The sequence below is a fragment of the Balearica regulorum genome, chromosome 1, assembly GCF_011004875.1.
Source record: "Balearica regulorum gibbericeps isolate bBalReg1 chromosome 1, bBalReg1.pri, whole genome shotgun sequence".
Classification (NCBI taxonomy): domain Eukaryota; kingdom Metazoa; phylum Chordata; class Aves; order Gruiformes; family Gruidae; genus Balearica; species Balearica regulorum.
The window spans coordinates 177,150,627-177,173,451 of NC_046184.1; positions in this window are offsets into that span (position 1 = coordinate 177,150,627).

Consider the following 22,825-nt stretch of genomic DNA (forward strand, 5'->3'; position numbering starts at 1 on the left):
AGAGGAAGAAAGAAAATATGGTGGTTTTTTTCCAGTTGACCTCTAAAAATGTTTTAGATTTTCTGGAAGCTACTAAGAAATGAATTTTCTGGACAATTTTCTTAATGTTTCTTTAATAATAATATTTCTTTAATGTTATTTAGACATAACATTTCATGGAGTCATTCTGTTATTCAGAAACAGTAGTTTACAGTATTAGATAGTGTAGCTTCCTAGAAAGGTATGCATACCGTAGTAGCAGGTTATGCAGTTATGTGTTATGTTTCTTCTGAAATAACTGAATAGCTAATAAGAATTACACGAAATTTAAGACAATTCAAAATTTTTCTATGGGGAAAAGTTAAGGTTGCTACCTTTAACTGATGTTAAGAGAAATAATTTAATAATCTATCAATTTCTGATATGAATAAATAATTAAAGCTTTCTAAATTTCATGCCTCTAATTTAACACATGTATATTTTAAATATATATGTATAGGTGTGACATTTAAACAAAAACCTTTAAGTAAAGTAAGTAATTTGGACTGTGCTATTTATAAACACCACTATTTTCAGCAAGTGTTAAGTGGTTTGACAGGGAAAGATATCATCTGATGATTTGTTACTGAAAAAAATTATTAAACTGAGGTCAAAATAAGTGTTTAACATTTATTAACCTATTTTATGAACGGATTCTTTAATAGCATATTTGTTAGCTTGCACTGCCTGCCTTCTGATCCTCTGCCTAATTTTTTAGAAGCAGCACAGTTCTTGCAAGATACAGCTTTTCCTGATGATCAGACAAGCATGCCAGGACATGTTGCATTACTTATTCAACACAATATGCAGAGATCTAGAATTATGCACCAATTTAAAGGCATTTGTGATGAATTTTCCATATAGAAAAACTGTATTCTCTTCAACCCCATCTTCACTGACCTAGAACCCCCCGGAGGAATCTATACTTCATCCTATCTTCAGGACATAAAAAAAAGAGACTGAAACCATTAGAAAGACAGGATTAGAGCACAAAAATCAGAACTAGAGGTATGCCAACCAAGCAACTCTGGAATCAATGAGTAGCAGCTGGGAAAGAAGGCAACAGTCTCAGAAGAGGGGAAAGCTCATGGAGAGACCAGAAGTTGATAAATTAGTTATGGAGCATTGGTTTTTCAGTAGTATACAGACCTTTACAAGTATGAGGACTCCCAAAGACATGGAAGAAAGTCAGAGGACTCCTGACATACAACTGAGTAAGCAGAGACTTGAAGAAATACCAAAAAGATAGGTCAACAGGGGCAGCACAGGAGAGCACAAGCAGTCCAGAAGGCTTCTGGAGAGCATTGACGACAAGTTCCTATCACACATGAATAAGGAGAGATACGGTCTGCTGGACCTTATACAAACAAGGAAGCACTTGTCAGGAATCTGAAGGTAACTTTGGCTGCAGTGGCCTGCCTACCTCTGATACCTTTTAGCAGTGTTGCCAAGATATGATGATGCCCATTATGGAACAGGGGATCATAACAGCACATAAGATATTCCGGATGGCAAAACCTGTGACCCCCTGGAGGTCAGGGATGACTGCAGTGACTCAGCTCCTGCTTAGATTTGACCAACAGACAGCCCATGCTAAGGCCTGACGTATCCTGGGAGTAGCATCATTAGGACAAACTGAGAGCAACAGGTAGGCAGGACCAGACCTGGCAATGGACAGGAAGAGGTAAAGATCATTATGGAGCCATTACTACCTGCAGTTTGCTGTCTCTTGCAGCCAAAATTCTTGCATATTGATTTTCTGGCAGCCTCTTCAGAATTCACCAACTTATGGAAATGGTAAAGACCAAAGTCCCAAACTGAGAGGTATAAATACATCTGCTCATCCAAAAGGCTTTTGAAGCTGATCCAACAGCAGCCAGACAGCTAAGGACTTCATGTTTCAGGGTGTGGTAAAGGGGTTGCCTGCAACATGATGGAAAGGGAAGGAGGACCACCCTCACTGTTGCCTAGAGTAACTTTACACAACCTCTAGTGTTCTTCCTCCAAGGGTTGAGTGATTCGTTTACTTTATAAAGTCAGAGTCTAGATTATGATTATTGTATTGTGCACTGATTATTAAGAATTTGACTCACCCAATCTGCAGAGGGTCCAGATGACTGAAAAGTCTAAGTAACTGAAATTTTAGGTAATAGGAAAGCTATGTCACTTGCTAGAAATTCTGCACAATGATAAGCTATGCTGATTGCTAAAATCTTTATATAACACTAAAACTCTAAGTATAACTACAACCTTGCAGCTAGTTCTCATTATATCAAGGATCCTTAAAAGAACCTGCCTGTTCCCATACCATTGAGCAGCTTTGAATGACCGTCATCATGAGATGGTAGAATTCAAGATCTGGTGAGAAGGGAGTAGAGTAAAAAGCAGGATCACAGATCTGAAATATAGGAGGGCAGAATTTGGCCTGTTCTAGAATCAGCTTGGAAGAATCCCATGGGAAACAGACCTGCAGAGAAATCCAGAAGAATTGATTAATTTTCAAGGGTTATCTCCTTCAAGCTCAAGAACAGTCCATCTCAATGAACAGGAAGTCAAACAAAAGCACAGGGGCCTGCATGGATGAACCATGAGGTCCTGACTAAAGCCAAATACAGAAGGGAACAATACAAGAGGTAAGAAGCAAGGACAGGTACACCAGGAGGAATATAGAGGCACTGTCTAAATATGGAGAGATGAAGCTGGGAAAGCCATAGCACACCTGAAGTTGAATCTGGTAAAGGACATGAAGGGCAACAAGAAGGCCTTCTACAGGTCTTTCATTAGCAAAAGGAAGACTAGGAAAAATGTGATCTCACTATTGAATTGGGTGAGGAACCTGGTGACAAAGCATAAAGAAAAAAACCTACCTGTTCACTATCTGTTTACCTCAGTCTTTTCTGGTGAGATCAGACTTTGAGATTCTTAGGTCCATGAGACCTGTGTGAAAGTCTGGAGCAAGAAAGACACTCAGGGAAACATGTTAGAAAACATTTTTTTTAAAAATGAACATGCACATGTCAATGGGACCGGATGGGCTGCAGCCACAAGTGCTGAGGGAGCTCTTTGCTTGTCATTGCAATGCCAGTCTTGAGTATATTTAAAAGGCTATGGCAATCAGGAGAGGTTCCTGAGGACTTGAAAAAAGCAAATGTCACATCTACCTTCAAGAAAGGCAAGAGTGAAGATCTAGGGAACTACAGGCCAGTCAGCCTCACATTGTTCCCTAAGAAGGAGATAGAGCAAATAGTCCTGGCAACTGTTTTCAAACTCATGAGGGTTAAGAAGATGACTGGAAGTAGTCGGCATGGGTTCGCAAAGTCGAAATCATGTCTGACCAACCTGATAGATTTCTAATGATAAGATGAATGGTTTGATGGATAAGGGGAGAGCACTGGATGTTGTTTATCTTGACTTTAGTAGGACTCTTGACCCTCTCCCATAATATCCTAATAGACAAGCTGATGAAGTGTGGGCTAAATACATGGAAAGTGAGGTGGATTCAAAACTGTCAGAACTCAAAAGGCTCAAAAGGTTGTGATCAGAGGCACAAAGTCCAGCTGGAAACCAGTCATTAGTGGTGTAGACCAGGGGTCAGTACTGAGGCAATACTATTTAACAACTTCATTAATGACGTGGATGATGAGACAGAGCTTCTTCACAAGTTTGCAGACAATACAAAACTGGGAGGAGCGGTTAATACACCAGATGGTTGTGCTGCCATTCAGAGGGATCTAAACAGGCTGGAGAATTGGGTTGAGAGGAATCTCATGAAGTTCAACAAAGGCAAACAATTCCTTCCCCTGGAGAGGAATAACCTTATTCACCACTACATGCTGGGGGACAAAAAGGTGAAAAGTTGCTTTCCAGAAAAGGACCTGGGTGTCCTGGAGGACACTAATCTGACCACAACTGAGGAATGTGTTGTTGCAGCAAAGAAAGCCAAGAGCATCCTGAGCTGCATTAAGAAGAGCATCACCAGTAGACTGAGGAAGATGATCCTTCCTCTCTACTCTGCCCTGGTGAGACACATGTGGAGTACTTAGTCCAGTTCTAGGATTCCTAGTGCAAGAGAGAGATGGACATGCTGATACAGGTCCAGCAAAGGGCCACAAAGATTATTAAGGGACTGGAACCTCTGACATAGAAAGAGAGAGCTGGGATTGTTTAGCCTGGAGAAGAGAAGGTGCAGTGGGGATTTTATCTATGTGCACAAATGCCCGATGGCAAGGAATAAAGAAGACCAGTAATATCCAATTACAGGAAAAGAGGCAATGTGCACATACTGAAATACAGAAGATTCCACTTAAGAAAAGAAACCTTTTACTGCAGGATCAATCAAACATTACAGCAGATTGCCCAGAGAGCCAATCAAGTCTATCTCCATCCCTGGAGATACTCAAAACCCAATTGAATATGGCTCTGAGCTGGTTCAGCTGACCTTGTTCTGAGTGTTGGACTAGATGGTCTCCAGAGGTGCCTTCCTACCTCAGCCGTTCTGTGATTCTGTGGTTCTGTGATTAAAAGGCTAGTCCAGGCACTGATATCTAAAAGAAATACAGTATCATAGACACAAAGCATTAGCTTAGAATATGATCTCTAAGTGCACATTGGATCCAAGACTATTATGTCATTTTTCAAATTTATAAGAGGCAATTATATACAACTTCAACTCTGGAGACCCCCACCAAGTTTATTTGCTGTTTCAGCTAGAACACCATCCATGCAAGGGCTTTTGAAAAAATGCTGAGAGAACAGAACTTGACCTCAAAAAAAAAAAAAAAAAAAAAAAAAAAAAAAATTGGATTAGCAAAAGAACACACTGGAAAGAGTATCTATTGACCTGAGAAGCACTATTGGACCACAGTTTAGAATCAAGTTAGGAATAATTGTCATTAAACTTTAGATTTAACTAGCAACATCAGGTATTTTTATTCCTTCTATTTCTTGCCAACTAATAAGTACTTCCTGTGTGGCAGGATGCATGATATTGTTGAGCACTTCTATGGCTTAAAGAATCTGAAGTACCTCAGAATTTGTCTCAAAACCATTCTGTGCCTGGCACTTCATTAAGCACAATGAGTACTTCAGCATACCAAGGCCCTAACAAGCACTAATACTTCCAGAATATATCTCTCAAAATAGGGAGGAACTGAATGAATCATAATATTTCTTACCAATGTTTGAACTGATGGTCATGTCAAGTGAACCTCCCCTCAGAGGGCTTACATCTGCCCTCAGGTATAAGTTAAACCTCCACTGAGTCTGTATGTTCACTAGATCCCAAAGACAAAACAGTAGCAATGACATTGCAGTTTCAACATTGATCATATGTCTTAGCACTGCCTAAAGGAAACACATTTACAGAAGAGAGAACTGTGCTTAATGAATCTTTGCCCCCTCTGAGAGCACTGCCAAAAACAAGTGTGTGCGTTCTTTGTGATGTGAACATCTATAAAGAAGAATCTGACACTGAAACAGTGCCACCACTTCGTTTCACATAAAGGAAAGAAATAGCCATCCGCTGACAAAGACTTGCAGTCAATAGCAGCTCCCTTAAACAGATATAAGAAAGCTGGAATGCCCTACATCTCACTTCCCAATATATTGAATCATTATGTCTCCAGGTCTCTCTTTTCACGCACTCAGCTCAGAACCTTATTTTCCTGATAAAAAGCAAACATTGAGCCAGCATAAAAATCGGAATTTGTAGACTTGGAAAATGTAACATCGGAAGATGTAAGCCCAAGTATTAAAAGAATTCTGTTTATCAGAGCAGGAAAACTAGCTGAAACAAAGGTTCCTTTTGTAAATTTCAAAACCCAGGTCCTGCAACTTTCACTGCACTTCCGCAATCATTTATTGGTCTTTGCTTTAGATAATGTCTACAATTTTTAATTCTTTCATATTTCAGTCTTTTCAGAAGACTTCAGAATTTTGAGACTTTTTTTCCTTCTCCAGCAAACTTTGAAATGCTTATATCCCTATTGTCACTTATTTTTTTCATTTATGCATTAAGAATGAGTTTCTCTTGATGTCACTGATCACAGTATTTGAAAAAGTAGTTTAAGGACTGATACTGTGTCGTGTTTTGAGCTGTTAGCTTCTGAAGGCCCCCTGCAGCTGTGTTCTTATTAAAGACGAATTGTGAAAAAGCTGTGGTCACTGTGGTCGCTGTGGTCACTCCCTTTCTTCTGTTTTATAATGATTTACATTACTGCACAAAATGGTTGTTATAAAGAAACCAACAGTGACTCATGCTGGAGGACAATAAGGCATCTGATTTAAACTCCAAAAGTCACCATCTTGTTATATGAAGTTAATATTCCAGTTCTCGTTTTAGTTTATGACGCAGTCTTCAAAGACAGACTTCCGGTGCTAGATGTGCTGAGGTGGGGGGATTTATTTTTTTCTTTGTCGTTATAATGCTTGAAGATGTATTTGTGCTTGCATGAACCAAAGCTACTAATATGACACTGTGTTTCAAAATCTATTTTATTTATTCACATTGTATGCCTTGTTATCAGGCAGGGGTTGGCTGAGCTTCTCCAAGAAAGGAAGCCTCTGCTTTCCAATACCAAACAAATGGGAGTACTAATGTAAAATGTGCCATTCATATTTTATTCATTTTATGGTATATTTGAGTGTCAAGAGATTACAACACTCCTAGACTATTAACAGATCTGAAAATCTTCTACAAGGATTCACTTATCATCATTGAGATGGGACGTGAGTCTGAAACTAAAACCCAGAATACAGCTGAATAACACAACAGAAGACTTTAATTTCCATTTGTTCAGCATTCCTTCTAGTTTGGATATCTCCAGTGCCCATTGCTGCTTTATGTAAATCCTTGAGCAATGAAGTGGAGAATTCTTCAATTCCTTGTTCTTAGCAGTGTCTCTTCTTAACTCCCTTACAAGAGACTGGAGGCATACAAGCTTGCATTCTGTCTAAATTACTAGTTTTTACTTTCAATCCTATAGATGTTCTCATTAGTGACAAGTTACTTTCTGAATCTTGCCAAGCTCTTGGCCTTGGTGGTATAATTATCCTCATTACATAAAGTTCCTTTTCTAGGTAGTCAGCTACCGTTGAATTTGAGGAGATGTTACACTCTGTGTATGTGCATATACGTATTTGCATTTATTATTATTACTATTATTATTTTGGAATATTGTTGCAAACAGAATGGAACGCTGTGCTTTGCTTTAACCTCTCCATAAAAGTGAACTAGGGCAGTGCCTTGACAATGGTACTTCAAAGAAAAACAACCTTCCAGCATTCCTGAAAGAAAGGCTTACTTTTACACTCTCTGAACATATCTGTAGAAAGATCAGCATAAATAAAGTAAATAAAACTAGTCATACAGATTCTGTTCAAGATGACACCAAAACAAAAAAAAAATAACCTGGAAGAAAGAAATCTATTGTTCTCTATCAGACTGTTTTGAGCATCTTGGCAGTGAGTTCTGCAAGAGAAATATACATTGTGCACTGACATTTTTTCATTTTTAACTTTAAATTTTCTATTTTTCAGTTAACTAAACGTACCCTTGAAAGTCCAAAATCATTTGTGTTCATACAGACCTTTCTACATTATTAAATTATTAATATCTACTAATTTGTCTCTACCTCAATTATCAATAAACTGGAGACTCAATAATCTGTAAAATAGAGATAGATTATAAAAAATGTTTAATCTATTCATGAGCTGCAATATCTCACAGCAATCTCATGACAAGAAGTACCTCACCTCTCCTCTAAGTCTGGAGAAATCAATGAAAAATTATATGAAATTAATTACTATTTGTGATAAGCCATAAAGAAATAACATATGGGAAATGTTTATATGAAAATGATTGATCTCTCTGACCTTTTAAGACTTAAGTGCTGAAAGTGTTTTGTATATTACACATAATGTTGTGACCGGTTATAAAATGTTCTACAAATTAACTGTCTGTGAAAGTGATCGTCAGCACCCAGAACTTAACTAAGCATTCTCACTCTTAAACATAGTTGGACAAGTTTCAGTTTGAGTATTTCAATCAAAAACATACATTTCAAGCAAAACATTCATAAGAATCAGAAAGCTGTAGTATGTCATATACCTGTGCTAACAACGTTTAAAACTGTGCTTTGGAAGAATTCCTTCAAAAGCTCTATTAAGAAAATATTTCTGATACCAAACTGTAGGTACTTTTATAAAAACTGAAGAATATCTATTCAATATCAGCACTGAGAATTTTTACATTAGCAAACTCAAACTTCTGCCACTTTGAAATTTTTCTAGTAGGAAAGGTCAGATACTCAGAGATGTCTACATATGCCTACCCTTGAATACCTGAACAACTCCTTATATGAAAAGCCAGGCCTGAATATCTGGTCCAATGGTATCAGAGAAGCTTGCATATTCTTTTCTAGTGCTAAGCAACTATTGTCCTCTGTCTACTGACCTTTATATTGTCATTAAACTCTTTTAAATGTGTTTCTGTTCTGGTTCTCCCTAAAGTGCATCTTTTGACTCTTATACCCTTATGACTGCTGAGCTCTCTGAATACGTTCTCAGAATACTTCATCAAGATGGGATCAGCTTGCTATTGCATTACTCAAAAAGCTCAAAATCAATCCAGCAACTTAATCTAACTACAGATGGTACTGGTACTCTTTTCCTCTTGACCTTTGTCTTTGGAGTGAGTTACCTAAGTTCTCCTTTTCACAATGTGCTGGCTGCATGCAGTCTCAATGGGTTCCAGGGTCTCAAAAGCAAAGAATCAGGAATTCTAGACCAGGGTAACATTCTATAACCTCTTCTGTTGTTGAAAAATGAGTTTTCTTCTTCTACCAACTTCTAACTATATGATAACTGTCACTTTAGATCTATTAAATGTAACTACCTAAAATATGTGCAACAGTTAGTTTTGCCATGACAATAGCACTTTTCATCCATCTCTAGTACTCCCACTATACGTTTTTATGTAAGTGCATTGTGGACAGCTATCACACAGTGCTGCAGTAGCACGTCTCCAGGTGGAGTGAAATCTGCCTAATTTAGGCACTCACCCTTCACATACATTTTTTCCTGCAGAAAATACCTGATACTTTTCCACATAGACAGATGAAAGAAGCAGCTACTTCTCAGTACCACATAGGAAGATCCTGTGTAGCTATGTTTAAATACCAAAGTTTAGGCATCTGGGTGGGTTTTACTTACTGGAGACTAGAAAACTTCAGATGAACAAAAATAACCGTCTATTCTCCAGTGAATTGAATTGCTCTCTAAACTCCCTTCACTAGTTACTACTAGACTTTCATTTACTCTAGTGGTAACATAAATACCTAGATTATCATTAATTCTTTATCCTGGATATTTTATGTCTAACACATCTTACACAGGCTTTGCCCTAATTACCTAAAATAGTTCTCTCATAGTAATGTAAGGATTTCAATTTTACACCTATTGGATTAAAAAGCCACAACAGCAGGCTGTGTATGTGTGATTATTTCCTCAAACTGGATTTTAAATAATTTTAAAACAGGCTTAGTCAGTTATTGTAACTGTGGGGTTTTTTTAGTTATTATTATTACTTGTTACTTCTCTTAGTAATTCAAATAGTCATTTTCTGTAATTTTATATATACTGTTCAGACTGGCCTCTTCCACAATTTAACTGACAAATATGTGACAAAAAGCAGTCTGTAGAGTTAGGAGCTTTTCTGTAATATTTCACATTAATATGTGGTAAAAGTATTTAAAGCTTTATAATTTCCTGCTCTGATCTGAGGAACCTGAGGCACCAGTACTTAAACCAGACATTTCCAGCCACTAAACTACTGGCAGAGGCAGGATGAGAACTCTTTTGTTCTCAGTCCAAGAATAAAGCTTGGAGTGGCAAAAGTTCTTAACTCATGGTCTTGAGATGTCTGCCTCTGATTTCCTTATCAACATTTTTTTCTCCATTGCCTCCTCAAAACCTCTGCTTTCCAGCTCTGCTGTTAAAATTAATTCATCATGTCAATTGCCTCTCTTTAGACTCTTAGACTGATATGCTAATCCCTGGCTCACAGCTCTAGCAATGCCTGATACTCCACCCTGAACCTGATGCTTCAGAAGAATCCTGACTTCATAAGTGTTGATGCCTACCTCTCAGCATATGCTTGTTTTACAGACAATGGAGAGAAATTGTCACTTATAAGACCTACTCATCTGACCTCTTTCAGATCTCCATTACTGGAAAAGATTCTTCACATCTAGAAGTGTTTTCTATCCCCATCAATTATAAAGAGTATTTAAAGTAGCTAGCACAGATGTAGATGCCTACAAGGTAGCTATTTTCATGTATTTTAAAAGAAAGTCACCCTGTCTTTTTTGTTTGTCAAAGTTGCCTAGGCACAGCAAGCGATCATCATTTGAGACACCCAGAGGTGTCCATATGGAAAACCACATGGGCCTGGCCTGTCTGTGTCACAGGACCTATGGGAGGCCCGTGTCCTTCTGCAGCAGCTGCTGGTAGCCAGGCTCCTGGCCTCTGTAGGCAACTGAACTGAGCCCAGTCAATCTCCTCTTCCTTACCTCCACTTCTGCAAATGTCTTGCAAACTGTGTTCAGCAGTTTGCATATTCAGCATCCCTTTTCTCCTTCTCCAACTAGTCCAGCTCCAGCTTTTCCTGTTTAGCCTCAAAATCAGAATTTGCTCTTCTTCCGATCCCTGCTGAGAACTACTTTTTTTCAGCTTCTCCTGCCCTTCAAATCTCAATCTAGACGCCATCAATGCAGCCACTAAATTAATATAAAGCTAGAAGCAAAAGATGATGTAAAAAATATGTACATAGCTATAACATTTATCATGTTTATCATACATCTTTCATTATAAAAAATTCCAAGGTCCCATATTCCCCATTTTTTCCCTTCTCTCACCCTTCACCTTGCCAAATCAAGAACATAAAATCTTTGGGGATTTTGCAAGTTAAAGTCTTTACGCTTGAAACAGGTCAACTATATATGACACTAAAATAAAAACATAGCCAAAGACAATGTTAATGATTCTTTGCATCGTAGAAGTTGTACAAGGTCTTGACCCACCAGACCATATGATTCATGGACTAGCTTAAAGATAGGCACTCAGGTCAAGGTAATAAGAACATCCTTTTCCTACTTTTTTGCTATTATGTGTGCCCATTCATTGCAAGGAAACACTCATATTCCTGCACAAGCCCATGAGCATCATCTACAGCAGCAGGGCAGAAGATCACTGTAGTGACACTTTTAATATTAGCCACTTATTTAGTATTCAGAATTGTTTGCCTCTTGAGGATTCTCTTGACAGACACTAAAGAGAGAGACTACAGCAACACATTTTTTGAAAAGGTTGTTCCTTGAGGCATTTTTAGTTCATTGTTAATTCAGTTCATTTCAACGATACAACTAAAAATCTTAAAAGCATTTTTTCATAGAAACCACAGATTTTGACCTCAAAATGCTGAAGTACAACCACTAGTTATTCTTATTTTTTCTTTTTTTCTCTTTTTCTATTTTTAATTTAGAATTTCTGTACAGAAGGGGTTAATCAATGAGAGAAAAGGAAAATATACATCAATATTTTAATTTGTCTGGGCTAATTCCTGGCCCTGCTGAAGTCAATGGCAAAATCCTGAATGTCTTCCATGAAATTAAAATTTGATCATATTTTTCTTTGATTTAAGGAAATGTGTCAATGTTAGGCATATGGTCTCTTCTATGACAGATCCATTCACAGAAGTGGTATAAAGGGAACTTCCACAATCTTTCTTTCACTGCCAGTGCAAACAGGCTTTCTATTAGTGCCTGTACTCAGCAATATTTTGTTTCACAATTGTTTTCAGTGTTTTTAACAGCTTTAAATATTTACTAGAAAATACAGAGTGATAGAAATATGGAAAATTAGATTAATGGTAGAGCTCTCAGGCTTAATGTGGTTGCTTACATATTAGAATTTTTTCCGTTTGAGATTTCCATGGAAATTCTGACTGGCCACCGTCTGCCACTCCAATAGGTCATGAATCTCTCATAAGTACTCTGCTGTATCTGTTAGCTCCACACAGAAGTCTCAGGCATTCAGGGTCCTCTCAAGTGGCACTAGATGCCTGTGTGTGGACAGTTGAGTCACAGTACTCAGGCAGAATTCCGTGCCTCGGTAACAGACCACTCTAAGTAAGGATCCAACCTTTCCTTATCATTAATGCAGCTCCTCAGAGCTTGATTGAGCTGCTCACACTCAGCTGCTCTGGGTACTGACTCAGACCACTTCAGTAATCCTCATAGCATCTGAGGCAGCCACACAAGTTTCTGATAGATATGAGATACATCTTGTAAAAAACCAATAGCCTTCTAGAGTGGTAGATAGAGGTGAGGTAGAATACCCAAGGACATGTTCATTGGCCCTAGAAAACTATGTATGGACTAATGAATTGACCATTTACAGTCCTGCCGATGGGAACATCCAATGGGAACATCTCATGACAAACATGAGTGTCCGATGTCATGCAACACATTCATCTGGTGCTGGCAGATATCAGAAGGAACCTACAGAAAACCCTCATCAATTTGTATCAGCATCTGTAGGCAAAATAGAATGTTCAGCAGTGCCTAAAATTACACTAGATGCCCATAGGCAGCACCTAAAACCTTCAGTTTTGTTGGTCATGAGGTCTCACTCACACAGAGAGTAGAACTGCCCAAATAAAGTTGTCTAGTATTGTTTTAGATTATCATCTGTGCTATACCTACTAGCAACTACTACAACTGAAGCTACAGCAGGGCATCTCCTTGCAGTTCTATGTAAATTTGGATTCTCTTAGCTGTGAGTCATTTTTTATGGAATTGAATCCTGTCCCTATACATAGAAACCTATTTCTAACTGCAAAGGTATCACATATTCATACCATTACCTTTCTGAAAATTGACTTACTCTGTTTAGTACTAGACTTCAGGATAAGGCTATGCAAAGTTGATCTCTGGTTACATAGGTAACTGTCACTTCGTTTCAGTTCCCTACTTTATCAGTCAAGATAGATAGATAGATTTTAGTAGACTGAATCTCCGCTCATGCGGATATATATTTTAAGTATTTTCGATTGGTTTTCTACACAGTGAATATAGCAAGATGGTTGCCTTACCCAAGTGAATTATATCATATGTTCCTGGAGATACCTAGCCAACTTCAATGATTGAATCTTTAAACAGGTGTGTTGGGTTGAGATTAATGGCATCCTGGAATATCTATTTTTTACTGTTGACTATAAAGAAGGCAAGATGAGTAATGCAAATGCAGATATCACAACACAAATGTCTAAAGTTAGCTGACGTGTATTCTGCTTTGGGTTCCTATTTTTTCCCTTCCACTCTTCACAGTGAGTTGTATTACATATTCACTAGCTTCTGACATTGTTCCTGTTTATTTTCCTTGATACAACCCAAAACCTAATCTTTTCTTTCAAGTTATTTTTGTTGAATTTTTACACTATTTTGCTTCCTAATCACACTCCTAATTTATTCTGTGAATTTTCAAATAATGCAGTGATATTTTACAAAGCAAAACCAAAAACTTTCTAATTAAAATATCTTTGCTCGAAAGAGTTCAATCTTTTAAAGAGTGGATATTATACTTGCTGCTGTCTCTTTGATCAATCTTGCAATATGTGATGCTCATTCTGAGTTGATCAGTAATTTTCGTCTATTGTAAAGAATAATTTTATTCATTTGAGAAGTTTTAAGCTTTGTATTACACCAAACTATTTATTAGAGATCTACAAGTTTGATGAAAATTATTAAACCCACAAAACGTATACAGACTCAATTGCCCTATTAATATGGAGCACACTTTTGAATTATGGGATATATGACTATTTCAAACAAGGGAATAATTTTTCATGACTTAGAGGACAGGAAAGGAAGTAAATGTTGCTTCTGTGTGAAGATTGACTCTGGGTCCCATCCTGAAAGACTACATACCTCCTTTACTTAATATGCTAGTTATCTTCTAAGCCACACAACAGTCCATATAACCTCTCTATACGAGCTCCTGTGTACTGTACCCTCCACAGAAAGGGTGTCAGCCTGTAATCTGTCTCTTTCAGGAAAGTACTTGCAGTCTGGAAGGAGCCAAAGCTACCCCAGAAGAAAACACTTTGCAATAAACTAGCTGAATGCTCTGAATCTGTTATCATACGATCCCACTTGCCTGTCTTTTCGACAAAACCACTTTTGTTAGATCTGCCATGGATCTACATGAATTTACATGACTTAACAAAGTTCTCATCTAAATGAATAGACATATGCTGGCCTAAAACTGGAATGATACAGAGAGAAATTACAACCCTTGCATACCAGATATCTGCTCTGGTCAATCTCTGGCAATAATATGTAACAGAAGCTGTTAAACTTGTTCCTGGGGCAAAGCAATACATATGAAGTTTGGGGTTTTTTTATAAGCAAACCAGCTTTTTTTTTTTTTTGGGGGGGGGGGGGAGGTTGTTTGTTTGGGTTGTTGTTGTTTGGGTTTTTTCATGTTTACTAATGGAGTTAGAAGATAATGAGAGTATTTGGGAAACAAGGGCAAATCATAAATTATAATTCCTTTCATGAGAAAGTGGTAACCAAAACCAGTATGGTTCGTTTACCTCCATGCAACTTGTTACTGCTTAGTGCAGTTAACTATTTAAATTAAATTTGACATTAAGTAAGTATATTTGAATAGCCTTAGATTACTGCTGATATTGCAACTCTCATTATTACTGTACTTATTTATACTCTATTGACCTTTTAGAATCTCAGTCCACTTATACACTAAAACTCTTAGTGTGTCAGATCAGATTGCAAGTCTGGGGCTATAGGATGATCATAAATTACAAATTATTTGAAAGGGATGTACCATTGTAATATATTCCCCTGATGGATACTCCATAAAGCTCACAACTGGCATAGAATGAGATCATGGAGATGTTATTCAAGTTAAAGACTCCATTCTTAGTTTCAAAATCCCTGAAATCTGGCTTCTATTTTTATCATACTTACAGGAAAAGCATAACAAGGACCCAAACAACAAGAATATAAATTTAATACTTCCCATTATATAGTGTTTTTTCAAAACAACAAAGGAAAATTGTCTCAAATTAGAAAAGAATCAAGCATAGCTTATGTTCATGAAAAGAGAAAGTAGGAAGGATGTTTCGCAACTATACTGAGTGGTTCCCTAGAACTCAGTTACAAGAAACAGGAAGGAATCCTTTATAATGAGATAATAGGAAAACTTAAGGAATGTGAAAACAGTCATAACTATTTTTCTGCATTGTTCTTCTCTTCTGGGGTGGTGGTAAATAATTAGAATAATCAACAGCTATCTTAGCATAGTAAGACAACTTTTATCTAAAGTTAGTAGAGGGGAAACTCTAGCTCAGAAAAGAACAAAAAATCCATATTAGCATAACTATAAATTTGTGCTTCTTTTTTTCTCTCATAATTTTCTTCAATAAGTATATTCTACTATTTCTGAATAATATGTAACCTGTTTCAACTCTGTACATTTGGCAGGACCGATGAAACAAATACTGTTTCCTTGCAAATTGCTCCGTTGTATCCAAAGGGCCACATTTTGCCACTAACAGAAGCTGCAGCAACTGGTTAGGAAAGTAGAGTTCGGGAAAAAGTGGATTCTTTCAAAGTCCACTAGCAGCCAGGCTGGACTGTTGACATGCAGAAAAGTAGTAAGGATCATACTGGAACACAGGAAGTATGGCGTGTTTATGTTATCAGCTTTAGAATGGAGTTCTTCTTTATAGTAGTGATAATACGAAGATATGCTGAAGGTATTTGTGATCTGTTTCAAAGGTTCTGCAAGGTAATGGAGCTGATGCCTGACACATCTAGTTATCTAAAAACAAGAAATCAAACACCTTTGATTAATTTCAGAAAAATCTTTGCCCTGTGCTCCAAATTGAAGATATATCGTCTAGATCATCCAGATGCACCAAATACATTTTGTTATTACACTGCAGTCACAGTAACATGGACCTGACCACACACATTCAGTAAATGGAAGTCTTACTATGCCAGTATTAATCCTTAGCATATGCAGTTTTCAATTATCAAGCTATATGTAGTTGTACATACCTTTCTGATTGCCTTTTATATAATTTATGATGTCCTGGAGACTCTTTCATCCATAGATCAAGAAAGAATACACAGAATATTTGTATTTGTGATTGATCCCCAAAATATGCCAGATGATAGAATCATAATCATAGAATGGTTTGGGTTGGAAGAGACATCAAAGATCATCTAGTTCTAACCACCCTGCCAAGGGCAGGGACACCCTCCACTAGACCACGTTGCCCAAAGCCTCATCCAACCTGGCCTTGAACACTTCCAGGGAGGGGCCATCCACAACCTCTCTGGGCAACCTGTGCCAGTGCCTCACCACCTTCACAGTAAAGAATTTCTTGCTAACATCTAATCTAAATCAACCCTCCTTCAGCTTAAACCCATTACCCCTTGTCCTGTCACTACACTCCCTGATAAACAGTCCCTCTCCAGCTTTCCTGTAGGCCCCTTCAGGTACTGGAAGGTCGCAATTAGATCTCCCCGGAGCCTTCCCTTCTCCAGGCTGAACAATCCCAACTCTCTCAGCCTGTCCTCATAGGAGAGGTGCTCCAGCCCTCTGATCAGCTTCGTGGCCCTCCTCTGGACAGCTCAATGTCTCTCCTGTACTGGGGCCCCCAGAGCTGGACGCAGTACTCCAGGTGGGGTCTCACAAGAGCCGAGTAGAGGGGCAGGATCACCTCCCTCGACCTGCTGGTCACACCTCTTTTGATGCAGCCCAGGACACGGTTGGCTTTCTGGGCTGCACGCACACACTGCCGGCTCATGTTGAGCTTCCCATCAATCAATACCCCCAAGTCCTTCTCCTCGGGGCTGCTTTCAATCCATTCCTCGCCCAGCCTATAGTTGTGCTTGGGATTGCACCAACCCACGTGCAGGACCTTGCACTTGGCCTTGTTGAACTTCATGTGGTTTGCACAGGCCCACCTCTCCAGCCTGTCCAGGTCCCTCTGGATGGCATCCCTTCCCTCCAGCGTGTCGACCACACCACACAGCTTGGTGGTGTTGGCAAACTTGCTGAGGGTGCACTCGATCCCACTGTCCATTGTGAAAGAGAAAATGTTTCTCTAAACATGCAGATGGTAAACAATGGCCAAGATAGTCAAGAGTAGAAGCGTAAGAAATATGTATACTATGCATACTATATGTATGACTTTACTGAAATATGGCATTAAATTATATCGAATTACATTGAATTGCACCCTACTTGAGGTAGGGTGCAGGGACTTTCACAGCATACAGTGTCACCATAAGCAAAGCCATAGAGACCAGCTTCATCTCAGAGAAAGGTAAGCAACTCACTTTGGGTCCTAATTAAGTTGGTGTCCTAGTTCCTTCTGAACATAACTGGCTCTGTGATAAAATCATAGGGGCCTTATTCTAGACTCTGAGCACAATTGGTCAAGTGGGATTACTGCAGGAGTTAGAGTTAAACAATATTGTGTGTAATTTACCCTCACTTATTCAGTATTGAAAGGGTAGTCCTCTGAAACATCTCATATATAATTAGTATCAAGCCCTTAATTCATTCTTCTTCATGCATTTAGGACATTATCAATGATTACAGTCTTGTTTCATTGTAATAAAGGGTAAAAATCCCCAAAGAAATGTCATATTATGTATGAGTTCCTTTCAAAAACCTGATCTCTGGGTTAGTGCTCACCCAGAGATTTGAGTGCCACTTACTGAGTGAACACCACCATTTCTTGTCAGCATGTTAGCTTTTTTTTTTTTTTTTTTCTCTTTGAGTTTTCCAGGAACATTCTAGCATTGAGCAATTTTAATTTTAACTGAGCTGCATAACTGACTGGAACGGAACAAGATAGGAGAAATGTTAAAGCTGTGAGCCTTGAGAGCAAATTGTGACTTCTTTGAAACCCTAAACCAAGTCTGAATTCTCATTTAGATGCTCTGTTATAAAAATACTTCCTGAAACAAACAGAACAGTGAATTAAAATCTGCACTGCTTAAGAGTCTAATGTTAATCCACCAAAATAAATGAAAAAAAATACTATTAATTTCAAGAACATTTTTGGACTGGATCCAAGAAGCCTATTTTCCCCCCTCTTACAAACAAGAAGTGATTCTTCATGCAGCAGTTAGTTCCTGAGCTTCAGTGAAAGCTCTGAGCAAGTAAAATGTTATCCTATATACATTGCTGGATCATGGTCAATTTGTTGTCCACTGGGACACCCAGGTCCAGATATTTTATATCTGGCCACATTTCAAATTACAATAAATGTCTTTTTTCACATTTCTGGCAGGTACCTATTTTTCAGAAAAATCTTACATGCATTAAGTATGTGAAAAGTTCCTCATTTTCTTTCCAGATGAAAAATAATAAATTTCACCAAGGGGCACATGCCTCATCTTTCAGACTGTGAGGATTTTCAATGCTAGAAAGTTCAGCAATTTCATATATTTGAGTGAGCAATGGTGTCACCAAGGGTGTAAATGGTCTGTCTTCTTTCAGACCTACCAAACTTGTTTTGAGTAGTCAGTAGGGAGAAACAGGGAAATTTAGGCACAGTAGTCTCACCTGTTGAAAATAACTATGAGGTAGATGTCTAGTTAGATAAGATGAATTACACTCTAAGGATCCGTCATGGTTGAGGACAGAGTAAGTGACAACCCACAGTGGATATAGATCCCAGGGTCTGTTTAAGAACCAAGCAGATTAGAGATTTTACTCTACTTTTACTCATTCACTGACTCACTCATTCACTGACTCACTCATTCACTCACTCTCGCCTCCAGCGTTATGTTCACTACGTCTTGATATCCCTTCCCTGCAGGGAGGTCACTACTTGTCCAGAAAGGCTGGTCAGAAAGTCATGTTGGTTCTTGCTGTGCTGCTGCTCACAGTCACCAGCCTTGGTATATTACTGCCCAAAGTCCCTGGCCATCCCCCCAGCATTTGTCTCCACATAGCGCTCTGATATCTGGGATCTTCCCCCCACTTCACAGATATTTCCTTCGGCCAGTATCTCCACCTTCTTTCAGAAACCACTTCTTCCTAAATCTAAACAGTCAGCGTACAGAAGCACAACACCTGACCAGTCTCCTGACTGGCAGTTCTGTCTCATGTTGCTGTCAACTGGAGGATTCAGGACATGCCACTTTTGTTCAGTCCAAGTTTTATCAAAATTTTCAGACACACATACACCCAATTATCTGCCATGTTAACATTCACATTTTAAGCTGTTTTTTCACCTGTGACAGGAGATTACAAGAACTATTAAGGTTTTCAGAGTTTCAGATCATAATACACTATGAACAATTGTGAAAGAAATGCCAGTATTCAGAAGTGATTCCTCTATGCTCAGGTTTTTCTTACAGATTTTGGCTTTGTCTCTGCAACGTTGTTGCAATGCTGTCTTTAGAAGAATAGATATTATTTTCTTAAAACTGGATTTCACAATGCAAACACTTTTTGAGTATTCATATTGTTTACTATCACTTTTTGCCTGTGCCAGATGATGCATCTATATACTCATAATGAGATAATTTATCAAAGTGAAAGCCATTAACTAATTTCAATATTTAATCACCAAATAAAAATTGACTATGCAAAGCAGTAGTTAAAAAGAAAAAAAAAAAAAGATAAAAAGAAAGTTACTTTTAGTTTCATTAAAATTATTATGTCTGGAAGTCAAAACTTGAGGGTATAACTTATACTGAAGTGCTTAACTTTTTCCTAGGAGTCCTGCAGGGTACTACTGTAACATAATCATGAAGGATTCCAGATACTAAGACGTATAACCAAACCTGTCTGTTCAGGTTCAGAGATTATATAGGAATGGTTTATGATAAAACAAATATCACATTAAGACCTATTTATAAATTTAAATGCCATCATGAGAAATTCACAAGATATTACAAAATATTGCATGACAGAACAGCTGAGTTTTTCAAAACTCTATGTTACTAAAGCTGGACTGTTCCATATTCTGGACAAAAAGCAGTATTAATTAATCTCTCATCATTTCGTCATTTTTATTTTGTCACATTTTAGCACCCCAAATGTTCGGGATGCCAAGACCTCTGAAAACACAAGTCTGTATATGGCTGATTGGTCTAAGGGTGAAAAATTCTGCCTGCAGAAAACACAGGTACTCCATAAAAGCAGTGCTGAAAACAAGGGTCAGAGAAGGCTGACACATGGATGGTTAATTTGTTTGATGAGGCTTAGTGCAGGTCAAATAAATTCGTGTGTATTCAGTGATCATAATTTCTCTGAAACAGACAGGTATCTCTCTGCCTGTTTTTGTCTTCTTAAGGAGAGCTGAGGAAGAATTCGTACTGTCCATTTTAGAAAAAAAAAAAGTGGTTTCTGTATCTCATGATCATCATGTACTGGAAATGAGTAGGATGATTTTAGTTGTAAGATCACTCAAAACATCCAGATAACACCAGGAAATTTCAGGGAAACCACTTTGCTTCTATGATCCCTGCCTTGCACAACTGCAAAATTCAGTATTCTTGTTTCATTAGTCACATTTATAGGCAAGTACACAATAAATATTTCTTCTTAAAACTGCTGCATCCTTTCACCTTGCAATGGAATCACAAAGGAACACCCAGCTTAACTGCTACGCACATGAGTATCTGTGCTTGAATCCTTCCTCTCTTCTTCCAAAGTTTTTGAAAACTTCTGGAGTGGCCCTTCAAAAATGACAGATACGTCTTGGCACAGCTGTATCACTTATTCCTTTTGTACTGATTCTTATGTTTAGTGTTGACAATGTAGAGGTCTGGTAACCTTCAATGGGTGGAGGAAAGCACATATTGGGTACTAGCAATGTCTCTTCTTATACAGAAATATTTATAAAAGTTGTGCTGTTGCAATCTTTGTTTGCAATTCAAATTGCACTTTTCAACAGGTAGTTTAGCTGGAATAAATTTCAACTGAAATGTATTACCACTGTAAACCAAACTGATTTTGACTTTGTAAATATATGGCATGACTATTTCACACTTTCAAGTCATGGGCATTTTTAGTGGATTATTATAATGAATATTGATTATTACTAACATAAGACAGATAAAATTAATTTAGAAATGTTTAATGTACAGCAGTCAGAATTGCTAGTTCTTTTAGCATTATATTTTTATCTAGAAGTGTATGACTTATATTAGCTCTTGGATACATATGCTGGTGGATCAGATCAAAGAAAATAAGAGACTCATAACTGAGACAAACCAAATCAATAAAAAGATTTAATTCAATAGGGTCATAATTTTATACAATTTATCCTTTAATGCTTCCTTGTTTTCAGAGTATATTTGTTTGGCCCTTGTGGGAGGGACATTTGTTTTTATGCTTGTCTTCACTTTCTGATGAATGGATATTGCTTGGAGAACAAAAACACCAGGAAAAAACCACTAACAAAGGCTTTATTAGCTTAATTTGTGTTATCATGTACAGACTGTAAAGAACAACAGCAGCAGAAAACATTATGAAGGGCTATACTGATAACGGTAGTCAAAAAGCAGAATCACAAACTTAGTATCACATACAAAAGCTGTGATGAGTTTAAAATTATATTCCGGGGGGGGGGGGGGGGGGGGAGATTTCACAGCTTCATACAGCAAAGTAATGAACAGTGATTATTTGTGTTTAAATTAAGGACATACTTTAAATGTTTAGTTAGATCTGACCTTGAAAGTTTAGCTTCTTGTAAGTTCAAGTTCTTAAAAGACACAAATTGTTTTATATGGGAATTCCAAGAAAAGAACTGTAACTTAAGAGTGTACCTGTTCAGATGTAAGTATGTTTTCACCTCCAAAAGTGAACTAGAATAGTAAATCACAGATTGTTCACTTTCTATATAAAATTAATTTCATACTAGACCTTCACCCAATACATTATGTGAACTCACAATTTCACAATTTTTCACAGCGTTGACAAAGCCAGTGCTGTAAGAGGACCAAGTCATAAAAGTTGTATAAATTGTTTCGCAAAAACCTCCTTAAAATTAATAAATCACCATGGAAAAATATAGCCTGTTTTAGTCATTGATTACTAATAGATTTTTCATTATTTAGGTTTCTATAGATTTGTTATTTTTAATTGTTTGATGAGCAATAAATATGAACAATTGCAGCCTGTGGATTGTTTCCCATAGCTACTCAAAATTTACTGTATATGTGATTAGTCATCATCATCACATGGTATTGTTTCTGCTCCTGGTATAGTTGACTGTAAAGAGAACAGTAGAGAATAGCAAACAGCAAATAACAAATACATATGTCCATATGTGAATGCCTTTCTTCTCATATATGTGTCAACAGAAAAAAATGGTATTCCCCCAAGCATCCTTACAAGCAAAAACTTGTTCATGTAACTACAGTTTGCAAATAAAAGCAGTTTGAAAACAGTTAAAGTGAACTCCCATCTGGAATTTAGACAAATATTTGTAAACATTGTTTTAATACATCTCTCCATATCTGTTTGTATACATATTTTACCCTCTTATATTTTTTAAAATGCAGCGGGAAAAAACTTATGAACCATGGAGCTTTTAAACCAAATTTTATATTACATTTTTTGTATTTGCCTTACTCAGTATGTGAAATAGAGTTAATGTTTTCTACAGAGGAGCTTTGATTGTTTTATTTTCACTTGTTAATCTTATGTTTTAAAACCCATAGCAAGTACATCATATGTCTCTGTG